Source organism: Oncorhynchus mykiss, chromosome 2 (assembly GCF_013265735.2).
Source record: "Oncorhynchus mykiss isolate Arlee chromosome 2, USDA_OmykA_1.1, whole genome shotgun sequence".
Taxonomy (NCBI): domain Eukaryota; kingdom Metazoa; phylum Chordata; class Actinopteri; order Salmoniformes; family Salmonidae; genus Oncorhynchus; species Oncorhynchus mykiss.
In genome coordinates this window covers 49,805,426-49,825,981 of record NC_048566.1, presented here as the reverse complement: position 1 = coordinate 49,825,981, position 20,556 = coordinate 49,805,426, and the positions used below count along the sequence as shown (strand labels likewise).

Sequence of the window (20,556 nt, the reverse complement as noted above, 5' to 3'; positions counted from 1 at the left end):
GTCTCGGTGTCCTCAATGTCCAGTATTCTGGGTTAATACCCTCTCTCTTGACAGAGGGTAACTGTACTTTATGGCCTCTGCATAGTGGTGTGAGGCCTCTTCCTTTGGGAGGGGGAAGCAGGCTTTTGGTGCTCTGCTGCCATTATTGTATTCAAGGAAATTCACACCTCTCACTTCACACCTCAGTGAAAATTGAAGTTGCTGCTGGGAGACTGTCATCCTAAATTCTGTTCTCTGGTCTTTTCTAAATTCTATTCTATGGTCCATGCACTGGTTCTTACATGCCAGTGATGTGCGTTGAGGCCAGATTTACTCACAAAAACACTCCGAGTAGCTCTAAAAAGTCAATTTTATTCTATGCAAATGACAGCCTATGCATTATAGCATAGAGCCTGCCTGATTGGGCATTTTTTTCAGGATGAATCAGCTAAGAAACATGCTAATATAAGGATTTCTAGTTGTTTGAAAATTAGGTTGGGAGTAAACTGTTGTTTTTCTTCCACAAGAAGAAACCTATCCACCTCATTTTTAAACGCTTTTAAAGCGCTTTTAAAGTGAAACACGAAAACTATGGATACAACTTCCTCCGCTATCTCGCTGATAATGCAACAAGAAATCCCTATATTAGCATGTTTTTGTTTGCTGATACATCCTGAACAAATACACCATATTACTGGCCTGCTAATGTGCCTTGACCTTGTAGGCTACAAACAATAATAACATTCTTCAGTACAATGTGTTATTGTAACCTAGGTAGGATACATTTCTTGGGAATAAAAACCTGGAACAATAGGGTAGCTTTTCAGCTGGTACCTGGGGACCGGGAGGGAGCGCGCTCAGCGCAGCCTCGGGAGTGCACATAGTGTAGGCTAGCTATGATTTCCTTATCTGATAAAAAAATATTAATCATTTCACTGTTTAAAATAGACTGGATATATTCACTGCAGTATTAAGCCTAACATTGAGCTTGTAAATTATGGTCTTATATGCACACGCTTCTAGGCTATAAGGCTACATCTCGAGCCTGTCTTTTGTTCTGTTGCGCAATTACGCACATGGCCCCTCCGCTGACCCAGTTATTCCTCTTAAGTCTTTTGGAGTTCCAGGAAAATGCTAAAATTTGTTGGACACTTATTTAGACGTATTTTCTTTTAGTCTACTAATAGCCTATTGGACGAGAGATGCGCACTTCCTCTTGCTTGCTGAACGTAATATAGTCTACAGCATTAAGAACGGGCAGGGAGTTGGAAAGGAGAAGCCCTTATTTTCCTATAAGTCAATCTTAACACTGGGCTACAATCAGACAGAATACATCATACGAGTGGCCTGTTAATGTACCTTTCTGGACCTTTTTTTTTTTAAATGTCGAGAATAGACCCAAACTGATTAAAATGGTTGCATAATCAGGCCTAGGTTGTCGGCCTATAGTTATTTCGGCATGATACAAAACAGGACCTTTGAGAGGCTACTCAAATTAGCCTATATCACTGCATTATACAGCCTATGGACAACAATTGCGTACTCACTTGATAACAATAATACATTCATCATTGTTATAACCCAGATTTTTAAAAAACGTAGCCCTTGGTCTAATCAATAGTAGAGCTTTGTGCGCCCGGGGACCACGCGCCGGGAGGAACGCACTGCAGATCTGCCATTTCATAATCTGTTCACTATGTTTCTTGCATTTTGACTGGCAAATATTGATATTTATCCCAAATATCTAGCTCATTTTGAACTTACTTTGGCTACACATCACAAGACTCTCTTCCAGCTGTTCCCTTGCGCAACTGGCTATGTCAAGGGTAGGCAGCCCTGGTCCTGGAGTGCCAAGCAGGCTCTTCATGTTTTTGATTAACCAACCTGGAAGACCAGGTGTGTTGAATTCAGTCACTGAACTGATCAATTAGCTCTGTAGCTCAGGTGTGGTGCCTAGTTGGAACAAAATCCTGCAGGACCTGTGGCACTTCAGGAACAGTGTTCCCTACCCCCGGGCTATAGACTATGCAAGCCTCTCTGCAATAGGCCATTTCTTTTTTTTGTGAAATCCCAGGAATAGCTATAGTAAAAGCTATAGGTCATTTATTTGTATAATGTTATAAGGCCTAATAGCCTATTCGAGGAAATAGTTTAAATAATTTATATGCCCAATGTGCTGTGGCAACGGATCAAATGTTTCCAGTGCCTGTGTTTGGTTAATGGACCCTCTCTCTGTTTGTCTATATAACAGGGTGAGCAGAACTGAGTGCAGCTTGACAGGTGCTCTTGCCTGTTATTTGTCCGTGAGGCGAGTACACAGCCGTATTGACCTCGAACAAGCGTCGAGTCGATGGACATTTGGATGTATTCTGTCATGAAGTAGTCAGAAAAACAATACCACTCTCCTACTGGACACACACCTTTTCAACATGACGAGATTATGCTTTATCAATAGCCAGGCTATATCCCAAACCAGTGGTCATCATTATCAATGTGCTAAGATACGGTTTCAACTCAACATCAATTCCTTACGAACCCTTCCATGCCACTCCTGAACAATACATGTGATTAAAATGTCATTCAAAGTACCACAACCTTGAATTGTCAGTAGAATGTGAAATGTGGGAACTCACTTTCTCTAGGTCCCCTGGTCGTTCGCAAATTGCAACCACTCTGTTCTCCCGATCCACTTCAGAAAGAATACAATTCCTTTCCTTCTCATTCTCGCCACCCACCTTTACTCTACCACTCTTCCACTCTGACGTTGCAAACGAGGTGTTATGTTATTTAAACGTGGAAAATTGTTTCAGGTGCAAAAGTGTCCATTTATCAGGTAACGTGTTGTTTTTTTGCTCACTATCTAGCTTTGTTCAGTTCAAAGGGCCCACCAAGTTATGGAGACACCCAAATGTACACAGTTTACCCCAGGGCAATACCCACACAACATGTCTAGGCAATAAGCATGCGCAAAATATGAAATTGTCTCGAATGAAGCTAGGCAAAGGAGAGCTGCGTATGCTGACCCTATGCATTAATGTTCAAACTACTGACTGGGGTCATTTTGAACCAAGAGGAATATTTTTTTATCATAGCCCAAAGGTGGTTTATTCAATTCTTCCAATCTTTCATAATGTTGTCAATCAGCTTGTTCTTAATACATTACAGTGCATTTGGAAGGTGTTCAGACCCTTTTTGACTTTTTCCAAATTTTGTTACGTCACAGCCTTATTCTAAGTTGGATTAAATTGTTTTCCCCTCATCAATCTACACACAATACCCCATAATGACAAACCTAAAAACAGGTTTTTAGACATTTTTGCTAATGTATATAAAAAAAACGAATATCACATTTACATAAGTATTTGGACCCTCTACTCAGTACTTTGTGGAAACACCTTTGCCAGCGATTGCAGCCTCGAGTCTTCTTTGGTATGACGCTACAAGCTCAGCACACCTGTATTTGGGGTGTTTCTCCTATTCTTCTCTGCAGATCCTCTCATGCTCTGTCAGGTTGGATGGGGAGTCCTGCTGCACAGCTATTTAAAGGTCTTTCCAGAGATGTTGAATCGAGTTCGGGTTCTGGCTGGACCACTCAAGTACATTCAGAGACATGTCCCGAAGCCACTTCTGTGTTGTCTTGGCTGTGTGCTTAGGGTTGTTGTACTGTTGGAAGGTGAACCTTCACCCCAGTTTGAGGTGCTGACTGCTTCGGAGCAGGTTTTCATCAAGGATCTCTCTGTACTTTGCTCCGTTTGTCTTTCCCTCAATCCTGACTAGTCTCCCAGTCCCTGCCACTGAAAAACATCTCCACAGCTTGATGCTGCCACCAACTATGATTTATGGTATCCTCAGAGGGTGGAGTGATCTTGACCTTATAGGTCAAGTGGTATAAGTAATTGGTAGAACTGTAATACAGAAACCAGCTACCATCTGAATGTGCACATAGTGCTATATTGTGTGTATTCTCCAAAAAATAATTTTTCTATGAAAAATGTATATAAATATGCACTTAGTACTAATGTGGATTCTGCTTTGGAAAAACATGTATTTTTGTTATACAGAATATTCTACATAACTGTCTATTTTGGTTTGAAAAAAATCAGAACATTATTTACATGTATAATGCCGTTTTTGATAAGAATTAAGTAGATATTTTGCTGTGATTTGTTTCTTTTTTTTTTCTTTTGCTTCCTAAGCTGTGAGGAAGTGAGGGCAGGCCATGCTCAAGTGTTTAGGGTGAGCGTCAGTATGCTGGTCTGGTTGGTTGGCTGCTCTCATTTTCACTATCCGCTGTAAGATCTTGTCAATTCATTCATGTGTGCAAGGAAAGCTGATGTAGCTATGGGTACACTCACAATACCACATCCAGAAAATATTCAGCTTTGCAGTTCAGCTGGCAAGAACAAACGGATCTGCTGTGCTGATAAGATCTTCCATTACAGGTTTTTATATCCCTGTGATTTAGCCATTGTGGATCTGTTTAATCTGAACATATCTCACAGACAACATCTTGCATTTGCTAATACCCACATTCCTGAGCTTAATTACTGTAGCATTACTGTTTGACGATATCACCGCAACACAAATACCCAAGGTTTAGATTCCAATCCACCCTTTTATAAAGTCTTTATATGAAAACATCAGCAATGAGGCCAACTTGTAGCAATCATGGAAATGGGAGATTCTCAGATTTTCTTATATTGCATCATCACAATTTGCATACATTCCAGTTTCTTGTAGATAGTAAAACAAACATCACAACTTGGGAAGTTTAGACCAATCTTAACAAGTAAAATACACAGTAAAAGGGTTAATTCCAGAGAGAATGACAAATGTGTACAAAATTGGTGCCAGCCTGTTGAGTTCAGGGGCACTACAGGCAGGCTGGATGCAGCCCAGAGACCTTTGAAAGCTCTGCAACAGTCTCCTTTGTTCTCCAGCCTCACAATTAATTGGCTTTCATTATAGCTTACGGATACAGACAACATTTTACGTCAGTTGATCACTAGCTGCCAAAATTAGTCTCAGAAAGCGAGGTTAGTCTCAGACATCATTCATAATCCTGACCCCAAACACACACTCGCAGGCACACACACAGTAGAACAGTAATTTAGACATAGATACATATCCAATCTGTAGTAAGTAAATCACTGACTCTCAGTCAGGTGGTTAAATATGCAGAGCAGGTTCGATGCATAATTAACAGCTGTAAATTGCCTATTTCCTAATGTTCATCCCGTCTATCTGCCTGTGAGTCTACTTGCCTGCCTGTCTGTCTGTCAACACTGCTGCTGCACATACTGTCCTGAGTTTAGAAGCCAACCCCGGTAGAGGTTTTCTCCTTGGTTATAACAGCTGGGTTGGTGGCTGTTTGCTGTTCTTTACTGTGTGGTCAGGGTTCTGTAGGTGGTGTAGGGGTGGGATGGTTGACTACTGTGCTGTTCTTTACTGTGTGGTCAGGGTTCTGTAGGTGGTGTAGGGGTGGGACGGTTGACTACTGTGCTGTTCTTTACTGTGTGGTCAGGGTTCTGTAGGTGGTGTAGGGGTGGGACGGTCGACTACTGTGCTGTTCTGTGTGGCCATTGGTTTAGGTGCTCTAGAAGGCCAAATGGAATGGTGCCATCATGACAACCTGGCAGAACATATGGCTCTGAACCCACACAGTCACCACAAACAACACCGACGTCAACACAAACATGGCACACAATTGCTGTGTGTCTTCCTATTGTTTCTTCTCCCACTTCTGATTCCTCTAAGCTCTTCTCTTACAGTAGTTTTAATCCCACACAATTTATATCCCTCACTCACTCAACCACTTACTCTCAAACCTACAACCATAAGTCAACCACTCACTTTTTCTTAGTCTCTCCTCTTTATTACGTGTGCCGTGCTTGTGCAGCTCAAGAGTTTCTCCTCCAAGCGAAATTATAATGAACTGAACGTTGATCTTACAATCAACATATGAAGCTGTAACTTGTCAGCTACATATTGCATGCTTAAGTCGAATCATGATCATAAATAAAGAAAACCAATAACTTTCCACAACATGAACACACACAATCCATGTCTCAATTGTCTCAAGGCTTACAAATCCCTATTTAACCTGTCTCCTCCCCTTCATCTACACTGATTTGAAGTGCGTTTAAAGTAGGCATCAATAAGGGATCATAGCTTTGACCTGAATTCACCTGGTCAGTCTGTCATGGAAAGTGCAGGTGTTCCTAATGTTTTGTACACTCATTGTAAACTGTTCCCATCAAGTTAGACGCGAAGAGTCGTCTAGAATGTCATTGTATGCTGTAGTGTTAAGATTTCCCTTCACTGGAACTAAGGGGCATAGCACGAACAATGCAAAACAACCCTGGACCATTATCCCTCCTACACCAAACTTTACAGTTCAAATCTAATTTTATTTGTCACATGCGCCGAATACAACAGGTAGACCTTACCGTGAAATGCTTACTTACAATCCCTTAAACAATAATGCAGTTCAAGAAAGAGTTAATAAAATATGTATTAAATTATTGTAAAAATTAAAGTAACACAAGAAATGTACTTAACAATAACGAGGCTATATACAGGGTGTACCGGTAGTGAGTCAATGTACAGGTTAGTCAAGGTCATTTGTAAAGTGAGGGGGGGGGTCAATGTAAATAATCTGGGTGGCCATTTGATTAGTTTAGTTGTTCAGCAGTCTTATTGCTTGGGGGTAGAAGCTGTTAACCTGTTAGAGCTCTAGGGGCGCTATTTCATTTTTGGATAAAAAACGTTCCCGTTTTAAGCGCGATATTTTGTCACGAAAAGATGCTCGACTATGCATATTCTTGACAGTTTTGGAAAGAAAACACTATGAAGTTTCAGAATCTGCAAAGATTTTGTCTGTAAGTGCCCCAGAACTCATTCTACAGGCGAAACCAAGATGATGCATCACCCAGGAATTAGCAGAATTTCTGAAGCTCTGTTTTCCATTCTCTCCTTATATGGCTGTGATTGCGCAACGAATGAGCCTACACTTTCTGTCGGTCGCCCAAGGTCTTAGCAGCATTGACGTATTTGTAGGCATATCATTGGAAGATTGACCATAAGAGACTACATTTTCCAAGTGTCCGCCTGGTGTCCTGCGTCGAATTCGGTGCGCAATTGCCAGCTGCTTCTACTTTACCATTTGATTCAGGGGAGAAAGCATGTGTCCAAGAACGATGTATCAATGAAGAGATATGTGAAAAACACCTTGATGATTGATTCTAAACAACGTTTGCCATGTTTTCAGTCGATATTATGGAGTTCATTTGGAAAAAAGTTCGCGTTTTGAGGACTGAATTTTCAGATTTTTTTTGGTAGCCAAATGTGATGTATAAAACGGAGCTATTTCTAATACACAAGGAATCTTTTTGGAAAAACTGAGCATCTGCTATCTAACTGAGAGTATCCTCATTGAAAACATCAGAAGTTCTTCAAATGTAAATGATTTTATTTGAAGGCTTTTATGTTTTTGTTAATGTTGCGTGCTGGATGCTAACGCTAATGCTAACGCTAAATGCTAACGCGAAATGCTAACGCTAGCTAGCTACTTTTACACAAATGATTGTTTTCCTATGGTTGAGAAGCATATTTTGAAAATCTGAGATGACAGTGTTGTTTACAAAAGGCTAAGCTTGAGAGATGGCATATTTATTTCATTTCATTTGCGATTTTCATAAATAGTTAACGTTGTGTTATGCTAATGAGCTTGCTGATAGATTTACACAATCCTGGATACAGGGGTTTTTTCATAGCTAAACGTGACGCAGAAATCAGAGCGATTTGTCCTAAACAAATAATCTTTCAGGAAAAACTGAACATTTGCTATCTGAGAGTCTCCTCATTGAAAACATCTGAAGTTCTTCAAAGGTAAATTATTTTATTTGAATGCTTTTCTGTTTTTTTGTGTAAATGTTGCCAGCTGAATGCTAATGCTAAATGCTACGTTAGCCATCAATACTGTTACACAAATGCTTGTTTTGCAATGGTTGAGAAGCATATTTTGAAAATCTGAGATGACAGTGTTGTTAACAAAAGGCTAAGCTTGAGAGCTAGCATATTTATTTCATTTCATTTGCGATTTTCATGAATAGTTAACGTTGCGTTATGGTAATGAGCTTGAGTCTGTATTCACGATCCCGGATCCGGGATGGGGAGATCAGAAAGGTTAAGGAGCCTTTTGGTTCTAGACTTGGCTTTCCGGTGAGTTGCGGTAGCAGAGAGAACAGTCTATGACTTGTGTGACTGGAGTCTTTTACCAATTTTGGGGGGGAATTCCTCTGACACCCCCTAGTATATAAGTCCTAGATGTCAGGAAACTTGGCCACAGTGATGTACTGAACTGTACGCACTACCCTCTGTAGCCGAGCAGTTGCCATACTAGGCTGTGATGCAACCGGTCAGGATGCTCTCGATGGTAAAGCTGTAGAAATTTGAGGAGATGGGGACCCATGCCAAATCTTTTCAGTCTCCTGAAGGGGCAAATGTGTTGTCGTGCCCTCTTTACGACTCTCTTGGTGTGTTAGGACCATGATAGTTTGTTGGTGATGCGGACACCAGGGAACTTAACTCTCGACCCGCTCCACTTCAGTCCCGTTGATGTTAATGGTGGCCTGTTCGACCCTCATTTTACTATAGTCCACGATCAGCTCCTTTGTCTTGCTCACATTGAGAGGTTGTCCTGGCACAACACCACCAGGTCTCTGACCTCATCCCTATAGGCTGTCACATTGTTGTCGGCGATCAGGCCTACCACTGTTGTCATCAGCAAACTTGATGATGGTGTTGGAGGCATGCTTGGCCACGCAGTCGTGGGTGAACAGGGAGTACAGTAGTGGGCCAAGCACGCACCCCTGAGGGGCTCCAGTGTTGTGAATCAGCGTGGCATCTGTGGTGTTGCCTACTCTTACCACCTGGGGGCGGCCCATATAGGATGTACAGGATCCATTTACAGAGGGAGGTGTTTAGTCCCAGGGTCCTTAGCTTAGTGATGAGCTTTGAGGGCACTATGGTGTTAAATGGTGAGTTGTAGTCAATGAATAGCATTCTCACGTAGGTGTTTCTTTTGTCCAGGTGGGAAAGGGCAGTGTGGGTCTAGGGTGTTGTTATGAGCCATGACCAGCCTTTTAAAGGACTTCATGGCTACCAACGTGAGTGCTACGGGGCGGTAATCTTTTAGGCAGGTTACCTTTGCTTTCTTGGGCACAGGGACTATGGTGGTCTGTTTGAAACATGAAGGTATTACAGACTCGGCCAGGGAGAGGTTGAAAATGTCAGTGAAAAAACTTGCCAGTGTGTCCACACATGCTTTGAGTACACGTCCTGGTAATCAATCTGTCCCTGAGGCTTTGTGAATGTTGACCTGTTTAAAGGTCTTGCTCACATCAGCTGCGGAGAGCGTAATCACACAGTCTTCTGGAACTGAGCTGGTGCTCTCGTGCATGCTTCAGTGTTGCTTGCCTCAGTGAGCATAAAAGGCATTTAGCTCGTCTGGTAGGTTGCATCACTGGGCAGCTCGTGGCTGGGTTTCCCTTTGTGGTTCATAATAGTTTACAAGCCCTGCCACGTTCAAGTGTCAAGAGCCAGTGTAGTAGGATTCAGTCTTAGTCTTGTACTGACGCTTTTCCTATTTGATGGTTCTACTGAGGGCATAGTGGTATTTCTTTTACGTTACCAGATTAGTATCCCGCTCCTTGAAAGCCGCAGCTCTAGCCTTTACTTCGATGCAGATGTTGCCTGTAATCCATGGCCTCTGGTTGGGAAATGTATGTACGATCACTGTGGGGACGACGTCGTTGATGGACTTATTAATGCAGCTGGTGACTGAGGTGGTACACTCAATGCCATTGGATGAATCCCGGAACATATTCCAGTCTGTGCTAGCACAACTGTCCTGAAGCGTAGCATCCGCTTCATATGACCACTTCCGTACTGAGTGAGTCACTGTTACTTCCTGCTTTAGTTTTTGCTTGTATTCAGGAATCAAGAGGATATAATTATGGTCATATTTGCCAAATGGAGGGCAAGGGAGAGCTTTGTATGCGTCTGTGTGTTGAGTAACGGTGGTCTAGAGTTTTTTTTTCTTTCTTTCTCTGGTTGCACATGTGACATTTTAGGTAAAAAGGATTTAAGTTTTTGCCTGCAAGTCCCCGGCTTCTAGGAGCCCTGCTTCTGGAATAGCATTTTCTTGTTTGCTTATGGCCTTATACAGCTCATTGATTGAGGTCTTAGTGCCAGCATCTGTTTGTGGTGGTAAATAGACAGCTATGAATAATATACATGTGAACTTTCTTGGTAGATAATGTGTTCCACAGCTTATCATGAGGTATTCTACCTCCGGTGAGCAATACCTCGAGACTTTTTTAAATATTAGACATCACGCTCCAGCAGTTATTGACAAATAGACACACCCCCGCCCCACATTTTACCAGACTTAGCAGCTCTGTCCTGCCGAAACACGGATAAGCTAGCCCGCTCTATATAATCCCTGTCGTCGTTCGGGAAAGTGTCAGTGAAACATAAGAGATTACAGTTTTTAATGTCCCGTTGGTAGGATAGTTTTAATTGTAGATTGTCCAGTTTTTTTTCCAATGATTGCACGTTGGCCAATAATACAGCGGGTAGTGGTGGTTTACTCATGCCGACAAATTCTTACAAGTCACCCAGATCTCTGCCTCCTGTGTTTTTGTCTTTTCTTCACGCGAATGAAGGGGATTTGGGCCTAGACTCCGGGAAGCAGTATACCCTTTGCGTTGGACTCATGAAATAAAAAATCTTCATCCAGTTCGAGGGGAGTAAATCTCTGTTCTGATGTCCAGAAGCTCTTTTCCATCATAAGAGACGGTAGCAACATTATGTACAAAATGAGTTACAAACTATGTGAAAAAAACTAACAAAATAGCAAAGTTGGTTATATCACTCCCTGATCTGTTTCACCTGTCTTTGTGATTGTCTCCACCCCTCTCCAGGTGTCGCCCATTGTCCCCATTATCCCCTGTGTATTTATACCTGTGCTCTCTGTTTTTCTGTTGCCAGTTCTTTTTGTTTTGTCAAGCCTACCAGCATTTTCCCCTCTGTTTCTGTCTCTCGATTGTTCCTGTTTCCTAGTTATCCTGGTGTTGACCTTTTACGCCTGCCCCGAGCCGGGCTGCTGTCCTGTACCTTTGCCCAACCTATCCGGATTACTGACCTCTGAGCCTGCCTGCCGTCCTTTACCTTTGCCCCACCTATCTGGATTACTGACCCCTGCCCTTGACCTGTCCTTTGCCTGCCCCTTTTGGATTAATAAACTGTTACTTCGACATTGTCTGCATCTAGGTCTTACCTGAAATGTGTTAGGTTAGGAGCTTGTAAAACAGCAGCCATCCCCTGCAGCTCCATTATTATTCAACAACTGCGCTATGCATGGGGGCAGGTAGCATTCTCCTGGCATCCGCCAAACCCAGATTTATCCATTGTCCTGCCAGATGGTGAAGCATGATTCATAACTCCAGAGAAATAATTTCCACTGTTTTAAGAGTCCAATTGTAGCGAGCTTTACACCACTCCAGCCGACGCTTGGCATGGTGATCTTAGACTTGTGTGCGGTTGCTCGGCCATGGAAACCCATTCCATTAAGCTCCCAACGAACAGTTCTTGTGCTTTCGTTGCTTCCAGAGGCAGTTTTAAACTCGGTAGTGAGTGTTGCAACTGAGGACATGATTTTTATGTTCTATGCACTCAGTAGTGAATAGTGAAGACATCAAAACTATGTATGAAATAATGTAACTAAAAAAGTTGTAAAGAAATGCAAACATTATTTTGAGATTCTTCTAAGTATCCAAACTTTGCCTTGATTACAGCTTTGCACACTTGTCATTATCTTAACCAGCTTCATGGAATGCATTCCAATGAACAGGTGTGCCTTGTTAAAAGTTAATTTGTGGAATTTCTTTCCTTCTTAATGCATTTGAGCCAATCAGCTGTGTTGTGACAAGATAGGGGTGGTATACAGAATATATGAAATTAGTTGCAAAAGGAATAGGAAATATAGTCAAGACATTGACAAGGTTATAAATAATGATTTTTAATTGAAATAATAATTGTCCTTCAAACTTTGCTTTCATCAAAGAATCCTCCATTTTCAGCAATTACAGCCTTGCAGACCTTTGGCATTCTAGTTGTCAATTTGTTGAGGTAATCTGAAGAGATTTCATTTCATGCCTCCTGAAGCACTTCCCAAAGTTGGATTGGCTTGATGGGCACTTCTTACGTAGTATAAGGTCAAACTGCTCCCACAACAGCTCAATAGGGTGTCACACGGAGCAGAACAGGTGAACCCAAACCAGGCATAACACGAAAACATGATCTAAGCATGAACAAACGGCTAAAAACGCAGACTGACCGAGCAGAGGTTACGATCTGGCTGCATGGAAGTGGCAGGGCTGAGTATTTGTGGAGGTCTTGACTATGGAAGAGGTTGCAGCTGATGGGGATCTGCTCTGCCTCCAGTACACCAGTCTCCACCCACACAATCACACACACACACACACAGGAGGAGAGAGCACTGGGGAAGTGGTGGCAGGTTAGGGACACACAGGATGAGAAGTAGAGGGCGTGGCAGGAGCAGATGTAAACATAGGGTTGAGATCCGGTGACTGTGCTGGCCACTCCATTATAGACAGAATACCAGCTGACTGCTTCTTCCCTAAATAGTTATTGCATAGTTTGAAGCTGTGCTTTGGGTCATTGTCCTGTTGTAGGAGGAAATTGGCTCCAATTATGCGCCTTCCACAGGGCATGGTGTTTGCAAATGATAGTGAGTGATAGCCTTCCTTCTTCAAGATCCCTTTTACCCTATTCAAATCTCCCACTTTACCACCACCAAAGCACCCCCATAAAATCATATGGCCATAAAATTGCTTCCAACATGCTTGACAGATGGCGTCAAGCACGCCATCTTTTATTTTTTTTTCTGCGTCTCACAAATGTTTTTCTTTGTAATTCCGAACACCTCAAACTTAGATTCGTCTGTCCATAACACTTTTTTCCAATCTTCCTCTGTCCAGTGTCTGTGTTCTTTTGACCATCTTAATCTTTTATTTTTATTGGCCAGTCTGAGATATGGCTTTTTCTTTGCAACTCTGCCTAGAAGGCCCACATCCCGGAGTCGGCTCTTCACTGTTGACTTTGAGACCGGTGTTTTGTGGGTGAAGCTGCCAGTTGAGGTCTTGTGAGGCTTCTGTTTCTCAAACTAGACACTCTAATGTACTTGTCCCCTTGCTCGGTTGTGCACCGGGGCCTCCCACTCCTGTTTCTATTCTGGTTAGAGCCAGTTTTCACTGTTCTGTGAAGAGAGTAGTACACAGCGTTGTACGAACACCTTCAGTTTATTGGCAATTTCTCACATGGAATAGCCTTCATTTCTCAGAACAAAAATCGTCTGACGAATTTCAGAAGAAAGTACTTTGTTTCTGGCCATTTTGAGCCTGTAATCGAACCCATAAATGCTGATGCTCCAGATACTCAACTAGTCAAAAGAAGGACAACAGTTTTCAACTGTGCTAACATAATTGCAAAATTGTTTTCTAATGATGAATTTGCCTTTTAAAATGATACATTTGGATTAGCTAACACAACATGCCATTGGAACACAGGAGTGATGGTTGCTGATAATGGGCCTCTGTTCGCCTATGTAGATATTTGATTAAAAATAATCAATTTCCTGCTACAATAGTCATTTACAACATTACCAATGGCTACACTGTATTTCTAATCTATTTGATGTTATTTTAATGGACCAAATGTTTTCTTTTCTTTCAATAACAAGGACATTTTTAAGTGACCCCCAAACCTTTGAACGGTAGTGTGTATATATATTTATATATTCTGGACTCTGGCATTGCTCGTCCTCATATTTCTTAATTTCATTTGCATTTTTTAAAATTATTTGTGCATCGTTTTAGATCGCTGCACCTGCAGTAAAATCTGCAAATCTGTGCCCAATAAACTTTGATTTGATTTTGATTTCATCCAAAATAGGAGGAGACCAATTATAACTCAAAGATTTCCCTTTGTTATAATTGGCCATACTTAGAGAAAAGCAATCTGTGATCACAGAATCCAGGGAATCAGCAGTGTGTTGTTCAGTGTCTCCAAGGCAAAGGAGTGGATGTGGGAGAGAGGGAATGTAAGGTTTTTGATATATCGTTTGCTAAGCCTTTGGTATGATTAAAACCCCAGCTGGAACTGCAGACAAAATACTCAGTGGAGACAATACCAACGTCAAATGAGTATAGGGATTGCTGCTACATGGTGGTGATGGGGGAGAAAGGCACTGCGATGAGTGATATGTCAATTCAGACAAGGGGAAATAAATAATAATAAGACTCTAAGACACATATCCAGAGGCAAAATAATGAATAATCCTTGCAGAGGGTGTCTTGAATAAAGCATCTGTAGGATCTGAGTGAGAGGAGTTAGGAATACCAGACCGACTGAAGCACAACTTCTATTATACTCCACCACTATTAAACCTGCAACATTTTATTCAGTGGTATGTATTTAGGCCGGGATTATATATGACCGCACCGTTAGAGTCGACATCTGCAACGTTTACCTTGAATGCAATCTCCCCAAACACTGGAACATTGCCTTTTATTGTTGACAATGCACGATCGTATTGAATCCTGGCCTCAGTGTTAGGTCAGTGTTGTGTACACAGAGAGATAAAGAGAGATTTATACTGTAAGCAATGCTCTTGCTTTAGTAGAATGGATACCATCACCATATGATAGTATAAGAAGTCTTATACAGTGCCAGATCGAAGCACAGAATATGCTCCTGGCAATATTTCATCTGTTTTGTGGCCTATGGCACTTCAGAGATTTGTAGTATATAGGACATCAACACATGCTGTGCTCTGTAGTGCTGCTGCTGCTCAGAAGTTCAGTCAGTCTTGACCTAATTTCCCCATTCCCACGTGTCGAATCTAGCCCAGCCTCTATTACCATAGTCACAGCCTCACTGTAATCCGTATAACTTCACACTACATTCCTTTCCTGCATCATTTACACACCCCTGTCACTCACTCACTCAACTCCTACTGTATAAACACCATATTAGCAGTACATACTGAAGTTATCATCTCCAACTCGTCTCCTCTCTCTGACACGTTTTGGCATTTCCAGTAGAACAAGGACACAGTCAAACTCTTTTCTTTTTTTTTTTTCATTTTTTTTTTTCACATATCTCCATTGTGGTTTGGTAGTGAACACGTTTACATACACCGGGATCAAATGAATATAACATAAATACAGCTAGCACACTGACTACTATACTGTTGATGTCTGCAATAGTCGGATTTGTAGGATTAAACCCCCTCTCTGCTCTTCTCTTCACAGAGCTGCGGTAGAGTGCCGAGTATAGTCTCTCTGGTGTTGAAGTCGTGAGTCCCTGGGCTCGTCCCAAATGGCCCTCTATTTAGGGAATAAAGGGACTAGGGTGTTCATGTGGCAGGCAATAGAACCTCTGCAGGCTTTGGCTGGCTGCTCCTCTGTGACCATATGGCCTGCCTGCTCCCTTGCTGTCTCTTTCATGCCTCAACACTGTCGAGGCGAGGGAAGGGGGGGATTAAAATGTATCTGAGCCGGTCTCTTTCCCCCGGTCCTCTGCTTCCTGCGCAGTTAGGATGTGGGGCCTGCATCCACAGTCAGGAGATAGTCGAGGAGCGCTTGGCATGCTCTGACTGCTGCAGCAGAGAGGTAAGCTCCAAGATAACCAAGACCATACCGTAGATGAGAGAACTGTTTTGTCTTGGTGTTTGCAAAATAGAATTCATGAATCAAGCCTACATCTATCTAGATTAAATTAAGATTTTGGGTCTCTGGCCAACACACAATACCCCACAATGTCAAAGTGGAATTATGTTTTAGACATTTTTACTAATTTAATAAAAATAAAAAGCTTAAATGTCTTGAGTCAATAAGTATTCAACCCCTTTGTTATGTTAAGCCTAATACGTTCAGGGGTACAATGTGCTTAACAAGTCGCATAAATTGCATGGACATGGTCTGTGTGCAAAAATGGTGTTTAATATTATGATTATGCCACATACTATGATCTGTAAGGTCCCTCAGTCGAGCAATGAATTTCAAACACCGGTTCAACCACGAAGACCAGGGAGGTTTTTCAAAGCAGACATTGAATATCCCTTTGAGCATGGGGAAGTTTTAAATTACTCTGTGGATGGTCTATCAATGCACCCCATCACTTGAAAGATACAGGTGTCCTTCTTAACTCAGTTGCCGGAGAGGAAGGAAACCGCTCAGGGATTAACACCATGAGGACAGTGGTGACTTTAAAACAGTTAGTTTTTAATGGCTGTGATAGGGGAGAACTGAGAATGAGTCAACAAAATTGTAGTTACTCCACAATACTAACCTAATTGACAGAGTGAAAAGAAGAATAAAACTTATTTCAAAACACTAAAGGCACTACTACTTAAAAAAATTTGGCAAAGCAATTCAGTTTTTGTCCTGAATACAAAATGTTATGTTTGGGGCAAATCCAATAACACATTAATTTGTTTTTTCAAGCATAGTGGTGGCTGCATCATGTTATGGGTATACTTAATCGGAGGACTGGGGAGTTTCAGTATAAAGAAATGGAATGGAGCTAAGCACAGGCAAAATCCTAGAGGAAAACCTGGTTGTCTGCTTTCCACAAGACACTGTGATTAATTTGCCTTTCAGCAGGACAATAATCTAAAACACAAAGCTAAATCTACGCTGGAGTTGCTTACCAAGAAACAGTGAAAGTTCCTGAGTGGCCGAGTTACAGTTTGGACTTAAATCTACATGAAAATCTATGGCAAGACCAAAAAAGGGTTGTCTAGCAATGATCAACAACCAATTAGACAGAGCTTGAAGAATTCTGAAAATAATAAATGGCACAATCCAGGTATGGAAAGCTCTTAGAGAATTACTCAAAGACTCACAACTATATTCGCTGCCAAAGGCTCTCCTACAAAGTATTGACTCAGTGGTATGAATACTTATGTAAATGAGATTTCTGTATTTCATTTTCAATAAATGTACAAAAATGTCTAGAAACATGTTTTCACTTTGTCATTATGGGATATTGTGTGTAGATGGGTGAATTGAATCCATTTTGAATTCAGGCTGTAACACAACAATGTTTTATGAAAACTTTTTGAAAGCACTGTAGATCTATGAACAAAAATATAAACACTATTTCAAAGATTTGACTGTGTTACAGTTCATGAGGGAATCAGTCAATTTAAATAAATCAGGCCCTAACCTATGGATTTCATATGACTGGGAATACAGATATGCTGGTCACAGATACCTCAGGATCTCGTCCCTGTCACGACTTCCGCCGAGTTCGGGCCCTCTCCTTGTTCGGGCGGCGGTCGGTGTCGCCGGCCTTCTAGCCATCGCCGATCCACCTTTAATTTTCCATTTTTTTTGTCTTGTCTTCCCACACACCTGGTTCCAATTCCATAATTACATGTGTATTTAATCCCCTGTTTCCCCCATGTCTTTGTCCGGAATTGTTTGTAAGTGCTTATGCACGTTATGTCTGGCGTGCGAAGGGTTTTTGTCCCATATATATATAGTTTTGTTCTCTGTGATTTTGATTATGTTACAACGGCGCAGTTTAAGTCTTTGCTCTCCTGCGCCTGAGTTCTCTGCCGCCAGTACGCATTCCTTACAGTCACGGTATTTCTGTGATTTCAAATTTCATAAATAAAATGCAATTGTGTTCTTTGTCTGCAGCTTATGCCTGCCCAAACCATAACCCCAACGCCACCATGTGGCACTCTGTTCACAACATTGACATCAGCAAACCACTCACCCACACGACGCCATACACGTGGTCTGTGGTTGTGAGGCCGGTTGGACGTACTGCCAAATTCTTTAAAACAACATTGGTAGATGGTAGAAAAATGACCAATCAATAATCTGGCAAAAGCTCTGGTTGACATTCCTGCAGTCAGCATGCCAATTGCAGGCTCCCTGAAAACTTGAGACATCTGTGGCAATGTGTTTTGTTACAAAACTGAACATTTTAAGTGTGTCCTTTTATGGTCCACCGCATAAGGTGCACCTGTGTAATGATCATGCTGTTTAATATGATTCTTGATATGCCACACCTGTCAGGCTGATTAATTGTCTTGACAAAGGAGAAATGCTCACTAACTGCAATGTAAACACATTTTGTGCACAACATCTGAGAGAAATAAGCTTTTTGTGCATATGGAACATTTCTGGGATCTTTTATTTCAGCTCATGAACCATGGGACCAACACTTTACATTTTGCGCACCTTTTTTTGTTCAGTGTAATTACATGTTGAACCTATGAGCATTTTTTATGTGAATTTCATTTCATCCTGAGTGTTTTATTGGCTTTGAAAGTGGAAAAAGGATTAAACCTACATATCATTCTGATGAGTGGAGACTTGTCGGTGGTGTAGGCTACACAGACCTCGCCAAGCACAGGAACAAACCCACTGTGGATGTTGTCACAAACAGAGCAACCTGACGGTATACTGTTAAAACGCATATAATAATAAACCCACCACCCACCATACAGTTTATGAACTGTTGTAGCCACATCTCCATGTCCCAATGGGCCATGAAAAAGAAGAGGGAAGGAGTAACATACAGTAACACTGGTTATATTGGTGTCTGTCTCTGAACCACAAACAGATCTGTTGTAGAGCATTTACAATCTCTAGGTAGTGAAGTGGCTGGGCCTGGCAGGAATGTCTGTCTTGGCATGGGACGCTGTGCTGTTGTTGTGTCCAGCATTTCCATGTGAGCAGGATGGAGTGCGTGTGTGTGTGTTTGGGCACATGTCTGCTTGCATGTGTGTGTGTGTGTGTGTGTGTGTGTGTGTGTGTGTGTGTATGTGTAGATTGGGAATAGACTAGCATCCTGTTTAACACAGTCCACCACAGATCTTTGGAGCTTATTGGAGCTGTTTGTGACTGAGACTTATAAAAGTGTGTCTCAAACAATGTATAGTTGTGATTGCTAGGAATACAAATAAGCTGATGTCACAAAGTGCTGTACAGAAACCCAGCCTAAAACTCCAAGCAGCAAGCAATGCAGGTGTAGAAGCACGGTGGCTAGGAAAAACTCCCTAGAAAGGACAGAACCTAGGAAGAAACCTAGAGAGGAACCAGGCTATGAGGGGTGGCCAGTCCTCTTCTGGCTGTGCCGGGTGGAGATTATAACAGAACATGGCCAAGATGTTCAATTCTTCATAGATGACCAGCAGGGTCAAATAATAATAATCACAGTGGTTGTAGAGGGTGCAACAGGTCAGCACCTCAGGAGTAAATGTCATTTGGCTTTTCATAGCCGATCATTCAGAGTATCTCAACCACTCCTCCTGTCTCTAGAGAGTTTAAACCCGGACAGGAAGATCACATCATTGACTCAACCCACTCAAGTGACACACCCCTCCTAGGGACGACATGAAAGAGCACCAGTAATCCAGTGACTCAGCCCCTGTAATAGGGTTAGAGGCAGAGAATCCCAGTGGAAAGAGGGGAACCGGCCAGGCAGAGACGGCACTCAATCATATGACCCACTGAAGAGATGAGTCTTCAGTAAAGACTTAAAGGTTGAGACCGAGTTTGCGTCTCTCACATAGGTAGGCAGACCATTCCAAAAAAATGGAGCTCTATAGGAGAAAGCCCTGTCTCCAGCTGTTTGCTTAGAAATTCTAAGGACATTTAGGAGGCCTGCGTCTTGTGACCGTAGCGTATGTGTAGGTATGTACGGCAGGACCAAATCGGAAAGACCGGTAGGAGCAAGCCCATGTAATGCTTTGTAGGTAAGCAGTACAACCTTGAAATCAGCCCTTGCCTTGACAGGAAGCCAGTGTAGGGAGGCTAGCACTGGAGTAATATGATCAAATTTTTTGGTTCTAGTCAGGATTCTAGCAGCCGTATTTAGAACTAACTGAAGTTTATTTAGTGCTTTATCCGGGTAGCCAGAAAGTAGAGCATTGCAGTAGTCTAACCTAGAAGTAACAAAAGCATGGATTAATTTTTCTGCATAATTTTTGGACAGAAAGTTTCTGATTTTTGCAATGTTACGTAGATGGAAAAAAGCTGTCCTTGAAACAGTCTTGATATGTTCGTCAAAAGAGAGATCAGGGTCCAGAGTAACGCAGAGGTCCTTCAGTTTTATTTGAGACGACTGTACAACCATTAAGATTAATTGTCAGATTCAACAGAAGATCTCTTTGATTCTTGGGACCTAGAACAAGCATCTCTGTTTTGTCCGAGTTTAAAAGTAGTACGTTTGCAGCCATCCACTTCTTTATGTCTTAAACACAGGCTTCTAGCGAGGGCAATTTTGCTTCACCATGTTTCATTGAAATGTACAGCTGTGTGTCATCCGCATAGCAGTGAAAGTTAACATTATATTTTCGAATGACATCCCCAAGAGGTAAAATACATAGTGAAAACAATAGTGGTCCTAAAACGGAACCTTGAGGAACACCGACATTTACAGTTGATTTGTCAGAGGACAAACCAT

The 20,556-nt window shown here is 41.9% G+C and overlaps 1 protein-coding gene across 3 annotated transcripts in view; it reads left to right on the top strand.

Moving 5' to 3' along the window:
* LOC110490968 (LHFPL tetraspan subfamily member 6 protein) overlaps positions 1 to 20,556 on the top strand; it is a 35,019-nt gene that overhangs the window by 11,066 nt on the left and 3,397 nt on the right. The window lies entirely within an intron of this gene.